We start from the raw sequence: 17,631 nt of genomic DNA, 5'->3' as shown, positions 1-17,631 counted from the left end.
AAATTGCCTTGTAAAATGTTGTAATTTCGTAGTCAATCTTGGTCGTTCATTAGGCAGAGATCTGACGGTAGAAGTTATGTTTAATTTAGGGTTTTTTGCCCTAGAAGGCAACCCCTCGCTATATATGAGGGAATTGTATTGCATCTAGGTATATTGGTATTATGAGTGAGGAAGAGAGAGGAGATTGAGAGTGAAGAGGGAATTACAACGGATCTGCTGTAGGTTGTAACTCTTCACCGGATAATATAAAAAGAAGGACTGGCTGTTTCTCCGTGGACGTAGCCTAAACTGGGTGAACCACGTATATCTGTGTCTCTCTTGTTTTATGCGTTTTCTGTGTTTATATTTCTGCAATATTTTATGTGTTCCATTGCTCTGTAAAATATAATTCTATAACAACTGGTATCAGAGCCGAAGGTCTTTTTTGGCTAATAAACTCGTAGGAGAGAAGGGTTCCTAGTTCGAGTGGGAGCAATGGCGGAAGATGGTAGGTTTAGGGTCGAAAAATTTAATGGCCAAAACTACCAGCTGTGGAAGATGCATATGGAAGATTATTTGTACCAGAGAGATCTGTACCAACCATTGAGTGGAAAGACAAAGAATCCGACGAGTATGACAGACACAGAATGGGATATTCTCGACAGAAAAGCACTTGGAACAATACGGCTATGCCTAGCGGTGTCGGTAGCGTTTAATATTTCAAAGGAAACGACAACAAAGGGTTTAATGTCGACATTGGCCAAACTATATGAAAAAACCTCGGCCTCAAATAAGGTATTTCTTATGAAGCATTTATTTAATATGAAGATGTCAGAAGGTGGATCTGTTGCTGATCATTTAAATGAGTTTAATACAGTTACCAATCAGTTAAGTTCTGTAGGGGTAACTTTTGATGATGAAGTTAGGGCTCTGTTATTTCTGTGCTCATTGCCAGAAAGTTGGAATGGTTTAGTTATGGCCATTAGTAACTCTGTCTCTGGATCTAGTACTTTAAAGTTTGATGATGTTGTCGGTGCAATCCTTAGCGAGGAAATGCGATGGAAAAGCTCCGGTGAGACATCAGGTAATGCTTTGACTGCAGAGACTAGGGGAAGAAAAATGGAAAGAGGAAAGAGCCATGGATATTGCAGTAAGTCAAGAAAAGGCAGATCCAAGTCCATATCAGGGATAGTGTGCTGGAAATGCGAGAAGAAAGGACACCTGAAGAAAGATTGCAAGTCTCGAAAGGGAAAAGAAGGAGACGCGCAACAAGAAAATAATCATGAAGTGAATGTAACAGGTGATGTGTTGCAAGATGCTTTGATTCTTTCATTAGAAAATATTATTGATGTCTAGGTGGTAGATTCAGGGGCCTCATTCCATGCCACACCTGATAGGAAACATTTTTATGATTATGTTCAAGGAGATTTTGGATAGGTTCGATTGGGTGATGATAAACCCTGTAAAATCATTGGAATGGGTACAATTTTCATAAAAAAACAAAATGGAAATCAATGGCTATTGAAGGAGGTAAGGCATATTCCAGATCTGAAGAAAAATCTGATTTCAACAGGGCAGTTGGGAGGTGAAGGTTGTGTAACTACTTTCACAGATAAAACCTGGAAGGTCACTAAAGGATCCCTGGTAATAGCGAAAGGAGGAAAGGTTGGTACATTGTATTTATGCAATGGTATTTCTAATTCTGTTAATGCTTTAACCTCTACAGGAGAAGATACGACATTGTGGCATCATAGGCTCAGGTACATGAGTGAGAAGGGGATGTAGATTCTTCACTCAAGAAATTTGTTGCCAGGTTTGAAGCATGTTGATTTAAAATTCTATGAGAATTGTGTTTATGGAAAACAGAAGAGAGTCAGATTCCTTAGAGTTGGGAAAGAAAAGAAGAGCGAAAAATTAGAGCTTGTGCATATAGATGTATGGGGACCTGCTACTTTTATTGATGACGCAACTAAAAAAACCTGGATTTATTGTATTCGAAATAAATATAATGTATTTGATACTTTCAAGAAATGGAAATATTTGGTTGAAAATGAGACAGGAAAAAGGTTGAAGTGTCTCAGATCAGACAATGGAGGTGAATATTGCAGCAAAGAGTTTGATAGGTACTGTTCAGAGAATGGAATTCGTAGAGAGAAGATAGTTCCAGGAACACCACAAGAAAATGGTGTGTCAGAAAGGATGAACAGGACAATCATGGAGCGTGCAAGGTGCATGAGATTGCATGTAGGATTGCCTTTACAATTTTGGGCAGATGCTGTAGATATTTTTGTTTATCTAATAAATAGAGGGCCTTCAAGTTCCTTGGATGGTGGTATTCCAGAGGAGGCATGGATAGGTAAAAAGGTAAACTACTCTTTTTTAAAGACTTTTGGTTGTGAAGCCTTTGTCCACATTAATAAAGAAAATAGAACAAAGCTTGAGGCAAAATCAAAGAAATGTACCTTTATTGGATATGGTGTTAATGATTTTGGTTATCGCTTTTATGATTATGAAAAACACAAAATCATTAGGAGCAGAGATGTCATATTCAATGAAATGGTTTTGTATAAGGATCAGCTGCAGGAAATGAAATTGGAAAAAGAAAACAGAGAATACACAGTGCTTGACGATATCACAGGAAAAGTAATGGTGCTTGAAAATCATAATGATCAATAGCCAGAACAACAACTAGAATAGCAACAAGCACCTCAAACACCTGAAACTGGTGTTAGAAGATCTACTAGGATAAGTAGACCCCCTGAACGATACTCTCCTTCATTATATTATGTATTGTTGACTGATTCTGGTGAACCATAATGTTATGAAGAAGCAGTGCAAGTAGAAACCAGGAAGAAGTGGGAGCAAGCCATGAAAGAAGAGATGGACTCCTTAGCACATAACTAGACTTGGGACTTAGTCAGGTTGCCTGCAGGTAAAACAACATTGTAGAATAAATGGGTTTACAAGTTGAAGGAAGAAGATGGAGGTAGAAAAAGGTATAAAGCTAGACTTGTGGTGAAAGGGTTTGCACAGAAAAAGGGTATAGAATTTGATGAGATATTTTCTCTTGTTGTTAAAATGACTTCAATCAGAACTATTTTAAGTCTAGTAGCAGCTGAAGATTTGCATCTTGAGCAGTTAGATGTAAAGACAAACTTTCTCCATGGCGATTCGGAGGAAGAGATATATATGCAACAGCCACAAGGATATGAGGTAAAAGGGAAGGAGAAACTAGTGTGCAGGTTGAAGAAGAGCTTGTATGGCTTAAAATAGGCTCCAAGGAAGTGGTATCTAAAATTTGATAGGTTTATGTATGAACAAGGTTATACTAGATGTCACTCTGATCATTGTGTTTATCTCAAAAGGAAAAATGATGGCAGATATATTATATTGTTATTGTATGTAGATGACATGCTTGTTGCAGGTTCTAACATGCAGGAAATAAATGTGCTCAAAAGAAAATTGGCAAACTCATTTGCAATGAAGGATTTGGGTGCTGCAAAACAAATCCTTGGTATGAGAATAACTAGAGACAGGAAGAATCACAAATTAACATTGTCTCAAAGTGAGTACATAGAAAAGGTGTTGAAAAGGTTTAATATGCAGAATGCAAAACCAGTTAGTATAACTTTGGCTAGCCATTTCAAATTATGTAAGGAGGAGTGTCCCAAGGCTCAGGAAGAAATGGCTCATATTTCTAAAGTTCCATATGCATCAGTAGTTGGAAGCTTAATGTATGCAATGGTCTGCACAAGGCCTGATATTGCACATGCAGTGGGAGTTGTAAGCAGGTACATGAACAATCTAGGAAAAGAACATTGGATGGTGGTGAAGTGGATTCTCAGGTATTTAAGAGGTACCACAAATCAAGCATTATGCTTTGGTGGTTCAAACATTTCTCTACAGGGATATGTTGATGCAGATATGGCGGGTGATAGAGATAATAGGAGAAGCACAACAGGGTATGTGTTTACTGTAGGTGGAACAACTGTTAGTTGGGTCTCAAAACTGCAAAGTGTTGTTGCACTCTCAACAACAGAAGCAGAGTATGTTGCTGCTACAGAGGCTAGTAAAGAAATGATTTGGTTACAAAGGTTTCTGGATGAATTGGGTAAGAAGTAGGAGTTGGGAAAGTTATACAGTGATAGCCAGAGTGCCATACATCTTGCAAAGAACTCTGCATTTCATTCCAAGACTAAACATATACAACTCAAGTACCATTTCATACGGTCAGCGTTGGAAGATGGACAGTTGAAGCTGGAAAAGATACACACTAGCCAGAATCCTGCAGATATGTTAACACAAATTGTAACCAGGGAAAAACTGAGAATTTGCTTAGTTTCAATTGGTCTTCAAGTATGATGAAGAAGATGAGAAACAGCCAGGTCCAAAGTGGAGTCATTGTCCAGCAAATGAAGCAGTGGTGGAGTTGCTATAATCAGTCTCTAAGTGGGAGATTGTTGGGTGTGGAGCTTGATTATCTTTTGTATTCAAAGGTATCACCGCATTGGACCCCAGTTCGTAATGGGGCAGCAATGCTGCCCGTAAAATATTCGCTGTAGGGGGGGTCCAGAGGGGGGCGGCTGTGACCTTTGGGAGCCCCCCCCTGGCGGGGGGATCGGGGGCAGTGCCCCCGAAGCTAAGAATAGATGTAAAATTGCCTTGTAAAATGTTGTAATTTCGTAGTCAATCTGGGCCATTCATTAGGCGGAGATCTGATGGTAGAAGTTATGTTTAATTTAGGGTTTTTTGCCCTAGAAGGCAACCCCTCGCTATATATGAGGGGATTGTATTGCATCTAGGTATATCGGTATTCTAACTGAGGAAGAGAGAGGAGATTGAGAGCGAAGAGGGAATTTACAGCGGATCTGCTGTAGGTTGTAACTCTTCAGTTTGCTGGATAATATAAAAAGAAGGACTGGATGTTTCTCCATGGACATAGCCCAAACTGGGTGAACCACGTATATCTGTGTCTCTCTTGTTTTATGCATTTTCTGTGTTTATATTTCTGCAATATTTTATGTGTTCCATTGCTCTGTAAAATATAATTCTCTAACAATTTAATCTAAGATCAGGCAAAAGTTTTGAAGCCATACTAGCCATCAGATCGGCATCTCGGTTTTTTCCTCGAGGTATGTATGTGATATTAAAAGAATCAAAATTGTCAATTAAGCTCCATACCTCATGTTGGTATCTTACCAGGTGTGGCGAATTGCAATGTATCCTTTTCCTTACCTGGTCTACAATTATCTGTGAGTCACCAAAAACTTTAAGATTTTTCACCTTCATATCAATGGCTTTCTTCAGGCCCTACAGCAAGCCTTCATATTCTGCCATGTTGTTGGTGCACGCGAACTCCAATCGGCTGGCCATCAGATGTTGGTTCCCTTGTGGGTCAATGAGAATGCTCCCAGCACCTGCACCTTCAAGGTAGTTAGAGCCATCAAAATAGAGTGTCCAAAATATAGAATCTAATGTTACATCAATTGAACTACTTTCTACGAAATTAGTCCTATCATCTACTATAATACAGGATAATTCATCAGTTGGATTGTAGGGGAGAGCTTCCAACTGTGTGTTTGTCACAGTTTCTTCAACTGTCTCTACATGGAATTCTCCAAAACAGGTTTCCGTGGCACAAACGTCGAAACTATAATTCCCAAGGATAGAGTTGGTAAACATTACAGGTTCATTGGGGCCATTTAGTTCCGTCACCACATACTTCATGTATCTTTCTCGATCAACCCTCAGCATATCACCTTTTCCCTTCTGAGGCAGCAAGAGATGGGACCAATCAGTTGAGAAATATCCATTCAGTTTTGCTGACCAGTCCCTACTAAGCAGCATTCCATAAGCCTCGAGTATGTCGATGTTATACAACAAATTGACCTCCTCATCAACTCAGAGGGGAAAGACATGATGGTTGAAGCAAAGACCACAATTACAGGCCTTGATTCCACACTAATGCTAGTTGTACACTAACAACCTGCTTTATAAAGCTTGTTACCAAGCCTAAGGGTGCGTTAGTGACCCTACTAACTCAAGTTTCTAGTCAGGGGACAACGTTAGTGAAACTTGGTGAAGTTCCAAGGGTCAAAGGAACAAATTGACTCATAAATATCTAGATATTTGTTCCTAAAATTACTCAAGAAAAGCAAGGAAACATCCAAAATCGACCTATTTGGAGGATTTCTAATCCGAAAGAAGGAGGCAAATGGGAAAGAGCTGAAAAGCATGGCAAGTTCATTGCTTTTGCCCTAGTGAACTCAAGGAGGAACTTGGAAACCCTAACTCAATTGCTACATAAGCAAAGCTAGGGCTATTGTGAAAGGGGTCAGAGCATTTGAAAGGATAGCATACTTGACTGTTGAGCATTGTCTCATATCATCAGAAGTGAGCAAGAAGGGAGAGAGAGAGAGAAGCTGAAGGGGTAGAGGAAGGCTGATGCAACAGATGGTTGTAATCACTCTTCCATTATAAATACAGAACTGTAGTTGTGTTGTCTACTCTATGGTGTTGGTACTATCATTCATTAAGTTGATTGTCCAATACTTGTTTGCATGAGTAGCTTAGTTGTATGAAATTATATGTTCTTTATGTATTCATATATTAGTTATCAGAGTTGTATGTTGTGATTACGCTTGTCTCTTCTTTGTGCAGGACTTGATCTGGAGCCGGCTCAGGGGACTTCCACCTAGCTGCATTTGTGCTCTCCAGCAAATCTACACGGAGGCTTGAGGTAATCTCCTTCTCATACTTTGATAGTTAGTAATTGTTTATGAACATGCATGTAACTTTGTGACAATTGCAGATAATCTTACAGTCTTTCGAAGGTCTCGGGAAGACCTTTGAGGGTGTTTTCATTCTCCATACACCGTGCATTTTACCCCATAGCAGTCGACTACCACTATGTCAATGACTTGTGTGTACTGTGGTTTGGTAGCCATCCGAACCAACACATCTTTCAATTCCCCAATTACTTTCACATTCGTTCTGTCCAATTGCATAATTCGAGTTCCAGTTTTCTCGGGTATCGCGCGAAGTCTTTTAGCAACAATGTAAGGCATAATAGTGGACGAGGCACCAGAATCTACCAAGCAATTGTGTACGTTCATGTTGAAGATTTCAAATGTGATAAGGAAAGGTGGAGTCATGGATTTTGATTTCCTTCCTATCATGGCTGCACTGACATCTTGGGGCGTTCGATTTATTTTTGACAGAGTGGCTTCCATGGCTGGTGGCTTTTGGGATGTACTGGAGGTACTAACGGGTCTGGACACCGAAGTTTTGGTTTGACTACTTGGATTGGTGGGAGATTTTCAATTCCGTTCATTCAAAGCTTTCAAGAGTAGATCTCTTTGTTGCGTTGATTTTAGCAAATCGAAGTATGTGATATTAGCTCGGTATTTCTTAAGATCATCCACAATGTTGTAATCAATGTTATAAACAGGGTAGGGTAGAGTAAACATACCTGTTTTTCCATTCTTAGGTGGGATTTTACCATTTTGAGTCGCCTTCGTTGCAGTTGGAGATGTATTATCTTTCTCTGGATAGTTTGCAACTGGAGTACTCTTGGAATCACCACTAGGTCTACCCTTCTCAACAGGAACTTTGGGAGCGGATGCCTTCAAAGGGTGAACATCTTTCTTTGTTTGGTCTATAGGCTTCATCATGCCCGCAAGTGGCCCTTTACTTCGTGTGTGGATTTCATTAGTGTGGATTTCTGCCGTACTATCTCCTTTGTCGTCATCGTTCTCATTTGTATAGAAATCCCACAGTACATTGATTTGAGATTCCTCGTCCAAGGGCTCTTCTACTTGGTATTCTTCCTCATTTTCTTGTTTTGGCTCCAGCTCCACTATAGGTTCTTCTTTGGTAAGGAGCGATCTGATAAGAGCTAGCTCTTCCGTATTTAAAATCCCTTCATTGGGTGGAGCAGGCAATGCAAGTTGGCCATGACCACCTTCTATCTTCTTACGATAGAAAGGTTTGAAGGATTTTCTGTTGTTATAATCTCCTCCATTCCCATTTGTACTTTCTCCAGAATTCCTCTTCATATCGATGACTGTGTTTGTCAATTTCTTAATGATCCGATGCAAACCTTCCACATCTGTGGTGTCCTTTTCTTTGATCTCAGCCACTTTGTTATCACTCCCATTATACTTCTTAGATGACTGAGGGGCTTTCTTTCCTTCGGTCGTATGATGACATGTTGTGAGACTGATCATTTCATTCTCCACTTTTACTGCTTCATGGATAACACCCTGTAAGGTTAGTGTGTTACTCCTTTTGACCCACATCGCAGTAGGGACAGGGAGAGCAGTGATGGAGAATTCCATGAGCACCTGCTTAGTAGGTCTAGTGTTAGCCGAGATTCTGTTGAAAAAAGTGTTGAATTGGATGTTAAAATCCTTAACGTTTTCTTTGGCTTCCATTTTCAAACGGGATAGTTCTAAAACTAAGCCCACAGGTGTTTTGTCATTACCCAACTTGTCTAAAAAGGCCTCTTGAAAGGTGACCCATGAGGTGATCGATCCTATTCTCAAGCTAAAGTACCATGTGGAGGTTGCACCAATCAGAGTAAAAGGGAATAAGTCACATACTGCATCTTCATCAGCTACTCCTGACATGCACACGACCAGGAAGAAAGAGTGAATATGGTTATCAACAGTGTCTCCCTGCTTAGGGTCGAATTTAGGCAGTACTCTTTCTACATTCTTGGGTAACGGATGCTATTGCCCAGGTACTGCTACGACATCCTGAGTGAGCTAGGGAGGGAGTGCTCCTGGAGGAGGTGGGAGTTGGTTCCCACCCAGTTGAAGCTGATTCCCACCTGGAAGAGGAAAGTTAGCCATATTATGGATAGGGAGGTTCTGGTTGAAGGTTTCTTTGAGGCGTTCTTTATTAGGATTTCCCAAATCGGGCTAGGGATTACCTTCAGAGAGTGGATCCTCAGGAATTTCTTCCCAAGGAGTGTCGATACTTTGCAAGGACTCTAGCACAATATCTTTAAGAGACGAGGCTGTAGATGTCTCTTCATTTATGGAACAGATCCTTGGATTTCTTTTAGTTGTAGGAGGTAAAGAGTGAAAGATGGGGAGTTGAGAGAGGGAACGAGCGTAAGCCCGAGTAAGTACTCTGACTGGTTGTTCTTGAGTGACAGGATACTCCCACAATGTCTCTTCTTCGGGTGACCCAAGCACGAGACCTAGAGGGATCTCTGTTTCTTCGAAATGAGGCTTTTCCAAATGGGAGGAAGGATCTTTTCGACCTTTATGATCCATGCATTAATATTTTTGAGTCCATGCGCGACATTTATAGATGAAATCATAAAAAGCTATGGATGATAGTTCAGGCCCTCCTTCTAGCGCCAATTTGTTGACGCGGCAAATGTTCGCTATGCCAACAAGGGGAACTAACTCGATTGCAGACCCCAATCAGATCTGTTTTCGTTTGGAATGGCTAGTTCTGACGGGTTTTAGAGGATCCCGTAAACTGTTATATGTGTTGAAATATTGCTTCTTGGAGGAAGACTTCAATTAAATCAACAAACAAAACAGCTAACCTATATGTATCAAATCCTATCTACACTAATTCTAACTACTTATGCTAGTCCTATCTATTCTAATATATTCTTAATTGAAATCTAATTACTTATACAGGAATTCACCAAACAGTCTTCTTTATTCACAATAAATCAAAATCTATTCTGCCCAAAAAAAATTCCACCCCTCATCTTCGGAGGTAATACTTATGCAGAAGAAATTGACCCTCGGTATTCCCCTGACTTTTCACCTCCCTCCTCTTTTCAATATACAAATTAAAATATACAGGCGTAGAATCGATCGGTGAAACGACTGACACGTAAAGGCCACATCTGCTGGAGTGTTTCATTTCCTGGGGAAATGAATAGATGCCGATTGAAAGGAGGAGGTATGCGTGTCATTTCTTCATGATAAGGCCTAAGACTGCATAACCTTCAGAACACACAGGTAACACATGGAAACAAGACCGCCAACACCTAAAGATGGATCTTTAAATAGGACACAGTCGCATATATAAACTCTTCGAATACGCTCATGCATCTTTTACTCGGAGCCATACTTGATGCTTATGCATTTGTTCTTCGACCTCACTTGCCTTCTCTCGGTCCTCACCTGCAGAGATAACCAACATCAACTATGCTTATGAAAATATGATAGAAATGCTTAAAAACACAAATCTTGCCTTCATTAAAACGTTTATAACATCAAAAGGAACAAGTGTGAAAGAATCGGCCCCTGGTTTTTAATTCATGCATTGATTAAGTCCCGCAAGCGTAAATCCGATTTACATTGAAAATCGTCGCATAACACAGAACCGGATCTGAAATCTGGACTTGAAATATTATAGACGGGAACCCATACCCTATCGGGTCCGCGAAACACTATCGCATCACATCGTTTCAGTGGAGAGGAATCGGGCTTATTGAACTGCCGAACTCTGATATTGCGATGGCGGAAGCGGACCCGAAATCATATTATGCTGCACTTAATAATCTCGGCGGGTCCATCAGATTACGGAGCGCCTTATGTATGGGCCTTGGGTTCTGCTGATTGCGATATGCGATAGGCCGGACCCGAAAATATATATGCTGCGGTTAATAGTCCCAGCGGGTCCGCCATATCGCATATCGCCTTATGTATAAGCCTTGAACTTTGCCGATTGCGATTTGCGATTGGGGAAGAATACCCGATAAATGTATGTGTTATGTTTAACAATCGCGGCAGGTCCGCCATATCACGGAATGCTGTATGTATGGGCCTTGGGTTCCACCGATTGCGATTTGCGATTGGGGAACGGAACCAACATCATATGTGTTGCTATTAATTGCATTTGAAGTTCAGAAGGTACTCGCTTAGCGGATGCGAAAGAGGAAGGTGAAGTATAACCACGGAAATGGAGAGATTGCGATAGTGATAGAGGCAGGCATTGAGAAATGTATAAAGGCCGAAAGAGCACCGAAAAGGTAAGTTACATACGTTTGCAAAGTATTTTTGTTACAAAAGTATTGTAATAGAAATAGAGGCGCGATAGAAGGTTTTGTGGGTTGAGTCCACATATGACCATGGTAAAGAGTGGGGGTGGTTATATGTGCGGGCATAGAGTACCATGAATGTTTATGAGGATTGAGAAAAGTACCGATGACAGAACATGAATGGAGGGCTAGACTGGGTTATAAATGAATCATGCCGTACAGATTTATTCAGGGGGTCTTACCATTAAGAATTGAAGATTTGACTTGGCACAGAGTTGAAATCCCTGGGATAAAAATAGATCATTTGGAGAGTTATCATCAGAGAAATGAAAGATCAAACTTCTAGGGGACCCATTCAAATTGGCTGCCAGAGCGTGTTTTAATAGGGTGGTGGTTGTGGCCACAACAGGTAGACAGTTAGATTAGCTGCAGCTGTCACAAAGATACATGCATATCTATGTTTAACAAATTAATATCAAAGCGAGAAGGAATTATTACCCCGAGTCTTAGTGTGGTGTTTCTGGAGAGCGCAATGCAGCTAGGCGGAAGACCCATGATTCGGCTCCAGATCAAAACCTACACATAGCAAAGACAAGCGTAATATCACATCATAAAACCTTTATAAACAATGCATTAACATATAAATATATCTAGTTGCATATACCTAAGCCACTCATGCTAATGATATTGAATAAACATACAAACAAGTCATACTATCAACATCTCAGAGTGGACAACACAATGGCAATTCTATGTTGATGTAGAAAGAGTGATTACAACCATCAGTTGCATCAGCCTCCCCTTACCCCTCTAGCTCCTCTCTCTCTCTCCCTTCTTAACCTCTTATGATGCCTTAGTCTGAGACTCTGCTCGACAGTCAAATAGGCAATCCTTTCAAATGGTTCAACCTCTTTCACAATGGCCCTAGCCTTGCATATATAGCATGTGAGGATAGGGTTTCCAAGTCCTTCATGAGTTCCATTAGGCAAAAGAAGTGATGTTTCCATGCCTTTGTGCTCTTTCCCATTTTCATACTCCATTAGGAATTAGTAATTCCCCCAAACAGGTCGAGTTTTGATGTTTCCCTGCTTTTATGAGCTGACATAGGAGAGAATCTAGGGATATTTTCTCAGTCAACTCGTTCCTTTGACCCATAGAAACTCATTAGGGTTCACTAACGCTCTTCTCGAGGTAACAAACAGAGTTACTTTGGGCACTAATGCACCCTTAGCCTTGCTAGGAAGCTTTATAAAGTAGGTTTCTAGTGTTTAGACAACGTTAGCTTGAAAACTGGGCCTGTGAACTTGGTCAGTCCTTCAGCCATCATGTCTTTATCCTCTGAGCTGATGAGGAGGTCATTTTCCTGTATAACAGTATACACACTTTTCCCGAGACCAACCAACATATAGATCTGCAAATTTTGAGCTAAGATTGTGCAGCTCTTCAGAACTTCAAAAAGACCCAGATCATAATATTCAAAGGTAAAAACACGCGTCAGTACTGAGATCTAGTCAATCCATGAGCATATCGTACAATGAAAAGTCATTTTAGGTCTCATGATCCCGATCCATCATTGTATTCATTAGTGCGTAATTATTTCAGATCTATTGGATCTCATCCATCATCAAACTCCCAAGTGCATACTTAGTTTAGATCAAGAAAGCATCAAAAACCCATAACATGATTATTTTCTTTTGATCTAACTCTTCATAATATTTCCACCACTTGCACTCCTAGCACTTTGATCTTCACCTATTTATATAGTTTAGCCTTTATCCAATACCATGGGTCAAAACTACATTAGTTCTGGCGGTAAACATTGATGGGATCAATATTCGTTGTCGCGCTCATTACTATGGGCCAATACCATGGTAAGGACCCCTGGTCTTAAGAATACCATGGTACAAAAGCCATATGCTACTTTTCTTTACTGAACTCATGTGCATACGCAACTTAGCTTAATAGAAAATGAGTATGGTTCTTGAACTTCCAACTTTATCATTCATCTGAACTAATTCCTCTGAATTGATTCCTTTGAACTGCCTTGCATTCTATCACATATGAAAACACATCCTGTTTATACCTTTAACAAGTAGATTTTCATCAAGAGACAACATATCATGTATAATTCCATTCATCAAGAGACAACTTCTCAAGTAGGATTTCATTCATCAAATAGGTTGTCATCAAGGACAACTCATCAGGTAGGTTGCCATCAAGGACAACACCTAATTCATAATTCCAACAGTCTCCTCGTATCAAAATTTTGATTCTGATCTGTAAACCTTTGATCCATGATTCTGGTATTTTTTTTCCATCATTCTGTCACCTCTCAACTGAGTTGTGGATTCATCTAGTTACCATATACTTGTTCTGTTACAAGTGAGTTTCCATCAAGGACAACACTTGCATCACAATGCCAACAATCTCCTCCTTTGGACTTGATGGCAACCACTTTGGTGTTTGGTCACCACAACCTATAAATAACATCAAGCCAAGCACCAAGCTTTTCAAAACATCAAGCTACTCTCAAAACACCAAGCTACTCTCTTCCTTTGACATCAAGGGCAAAGGGTTGTCTAATGTTAAATGAAGACTTCCATATCTAAACTGCTGAATATGAATATTGACTATTGGTTAGGTAAATCCCCTCTGTGGACAGAGGCGATCCCACTAGCCTAAAACAGAACTAGCCACAATCAAACCACGCTGCCACACAAGTTCCTAGTTGTACATTAAAGGTGAATTAAGAAGACCAACCTGGAATCCAACGCTATGGTCGAAGCAGAGTTGATGTTCCCGCTCCCTCGCTCCAGCATATCATAAACGGACACTTGCACATGCAAAGGAAGAAACAGATACCAGCATAAAATCCACCAAGGCACAACTATATTTCAGTCAGAAAGGAAATAAATCACACATCACTATAATAGACAATGAGATTGGAACTATAATAGCAGTCGCTCATTAATTAATAATAGACAGGAAAAGTTACAACCAAGGTTCTGACGTTGAACCTCTCCTCTGGCTGGGCGAGCAACTATATGTGTCTTGCAATGTATCTCCTCTCCGGCAGCATAACCTCTCTATGCTTCATTATCACTCATGATAATCATAACTAGCATTCCTCCAAGAACTCAAGAACTCAACAACTAGCACTAGCTTGTCTAATGCATGAGGACAAATATTTATAGATGGAGAAGGTAGAAAGATTCGATGAACCAGGACACCCATTGTGGATTGGCATTATCTCGGAAAAGCTACTGTGGATAGTTGTCAAGGATAGATGATGACTCTCGACCTCTATCCACTGGATTTTTCCCTCAAAAGATTTCGTGATCTAAAGGGAAAAAATCATATGGGCGTGCTTTTGGCAAAAATCATTACTAAACTGGGCTAGCGCGGGTGTTGTTCTGTGACAAAGCGCCAGTGGTCGCGCCCTCTTTTGAGGATCTCAGTTATTGGCGCGGGTAAGATACTGTGGACTTGCGCCAATGGAAAAAGAGCAGTTTTCAGGGATAATTTGCAGAAGGTGTCTTCAGGGAACATGAAGTACATACTCAGGGGAACATAATGCAAGTGTTTTTGGGTTATGTCACTGCTCACAGGTCCCGGAATGCGTCATCCAATGTATGGAAACGGGGCGATAGGGACGGTGACCAATGGTGACAAATTACTGTGTAACAGATGCCCCCTAAAGCATGAAGTCCGAGAGGTAGAGAGAGGGGTGAAATGCTTTACGAGAACACACAAGAACACATATATAGAGCTTCCGCTGAGGATCTGTGTTAAGAGACATGACTGATAGTTCAATTACATGATGTACGTGGTATGGTCGCAGCCATCCATAAGAGAGTACATAAATAATCTAGATCCATAGTATGGACGCAGCCATCTGGTTAGGATCAATGAATTGACTCAGGTATGGTCGCAACCATCCAGTGAATGAGTCAAGTATCAAGAATCACGCCTAGATTACAACAGACACAATCCAGGGTCTTGCGCTCCATCTCGACCCGAACAAGAGTACAAGTTCAAGCATGTGAATATATGAGCTGAAGTCGAACATGCATGAACATCGTCTGATTACCAGTCAATAGTGGAAACTGTTAACAGACGCGAGAGGTACCACCAATAATGATAATGGCCCTCAAGGTACTATAGGTACAATCTACGGCGTGTGAATTAATTATCTGAAGTCAAACACCCGTAGAATCATTCGATCGGAGGCCAATGATGAAAACCTCACGTCGAACACGAAGAACCTGCCATTGAGGCATGCAGGCTCCAAGGCACCGGAAAGGAGTCTCTAGATCAACTTCCTGGATAATGAGTTGAAGTCGACAGGAAGTGACCTTGATCGAAGGTGGGCCATAATGTTTCCCACATCATCGACACGAGACAGAGAGATAATGTTGTGAATCAAGATTGTGCGAACTATCAGAGGGAGGTTGTTTCTTTGCAGAGGTCAACTTCTCTTGAACATATCGGCGGCACATTAATGGAATCGGCAGTATTTGACATCAATGTATTAAAGGTCATGATGACGAGGCAATGAGTGGATGAGAGGTCAAATAAGGTACCCAAGTCCATGGAAGCAAGTGAAAGATATGAGATGAGATATCCCCACCCTGGACACGAAAGCAGAAAAGTGCCATGTTCAAGAGCGACATACTGCCGTCACGGTAATAATTATGGTTCAAAAATTTTCTTTCCCCCCCGCCATTTCTGGTGAGTACCCCAGTTATTTTTAACAAGCTTGATGGGGATAGCATATGCTTGTGGTGTGACAAAATCCGATGTCATCAAGTTTTAACGAGTCTGACAAAGGAAGAACTCGGCGTCTTTTCATGTTTAGAGAGTTTGAAAAGACAGTAGAAAAGGAAACTCCAGGGATGTCCTTTTTCGTAAAGTTGTGTCTCTCGGGCCCGAAAAAGTATAAAATAATACCCGAAAGAACCGCCCGATCCTTACGATTGAGGAGTGCTTTTCATAATTAGTGATTTCGACCTTAAAAAGTAAAAAAGCGATCAAAACCACGCTGTTTCGTAACCATTAACGAGTTTGAAACGAAAAAAACCCGGTAATCTTTTTATGTTTTAACGGTCGACAAAAAGAACTTAAAATGACCGCCCCTTATTAACATTTAACGAGTCAAGAGGAGCGACTCGGCAATCTTTTCCTCTTTAAATGGTCAGAAAAGAGCTGAAAGCAGACCTCCATTTTTATTTTCTTTAACGAGTCAAAAAGGAAAAATACTCAGCAATCTTTTCATATTTTACGAGTTAGAAAAGAGCGTAAGGGCAACTCGTCCTGAAGGAATGAGTGGTATAAAGGGTAGCAACTGGTTCTGGTAATGGTGGAACTTGCTCGAAACATGCAAAGGTTAAGAGGCTGGCTAATAAAACCACTCATCGCTGCAGTTCCTCAGGAAAGGATAAACAACCAGGTGAAAGCATATGATCGGCCAAAGAGATGGTGGCGATGGAATGAAACAACCAAGGCTCATCTAGCAGAATTTAGTAGATAAAAGGCAATCACAGGATGTAAATCAGGTATGGGTTCATTTTTTCCACAAGCTTGAACCATGGAGAACTCTGCTTGGATTCGGTTTCATGTTTACACAAGCTTGAAACGAAAAAGTATGCTTATTAAATTTTTGCATGCCCCCAGCATGATAATGCAAAATCGAGGTACATGCCCCCCAAGCTCCAAGGCATTCACGGAGTGGATGGAATGAAGGTTTACTTGGAAAGACTCGATTTTGAAGGAGGATGCATGCCCCCCCCCGGGCCTCAGTCACGCGCCCGGGTCAACTGCCGTCATCAGAATGACGGAGTGGATGTTGAGGCATTTCCTGTGGAAATAAGACCATTTAGGAATGGTAGATGACTATATGTGAAGTGTGAACCGGGGAATGAAAGTTGGTCTACGACCTTGATCGTCCTTCCTTCATGCGGAAAACACATCACTCTGAAGAGTGAGGACACAATTGCACGTATGCAATAAATATAGTCTCGTCCAAGGAGTAAATTGTAATCTAACGGACCTTGGACTACCATGACGCCCATTTGAACAGTCTTCCCTTCTAATGTGATAGGTACATTGGGAAGAATTCCTAAAGGTCGAGTTGTTTCTCGATGGAAACCTGTAAGGTTTCTTATCTCAGGCAGAAGCAGTGGGGAACCAAGTGCTTCCCAAGCTGTTGAAGAAAGGATACTCACAGGAGATCCCTCATCAATAATTGTACCGGCCATAACCATGCGGTAGACTTGGACTATAATTCGAAATGGTATGGAGGCTGGTAACCGAGGATTGCCTAGTTGATCCCAATTGAAGGAAACAACTAGGTTGCTTGGAGGTGGGACTGGATAGACAACCGGATATGATTCTGATGGACTTTCTTCCTGGTGCGAAGGAATGAGAGGGATGCTCACTTGATCATTAGAGTCTATGTTGATGAATAGAATTTGGACGGTGGGGTCTTCATTCTTTGCAGTGATAACATCATCTGAGGAGGGAACTTCTGAAGGCAAAACCGGGTCACTTGTAAGCTGGACCTTTTGACTTTTGTCTGGTTTGGATTCAGATGTAAGATCATCTAAGGATGGAACTTCTGTAGGCAAAACCGGGTC

This window comes from Pinus tabuliformis, chromosome X (genome assembly GCF_031772625.1).
Source record: "Pinus tabuliformis cultivar Carrire ecotype Pingquan chromosome X, CPIR1, whole genome shotgun sequence".
Lineage (NCBI taxonomy): Eukaryota > Viridiplantae > Streptophyta > Pinopsida > Pinales > Pinaceae > Pinus > Pinus tabuliformis.
This window is presented reverse-complemented; position numbering follows the sequence as displayed.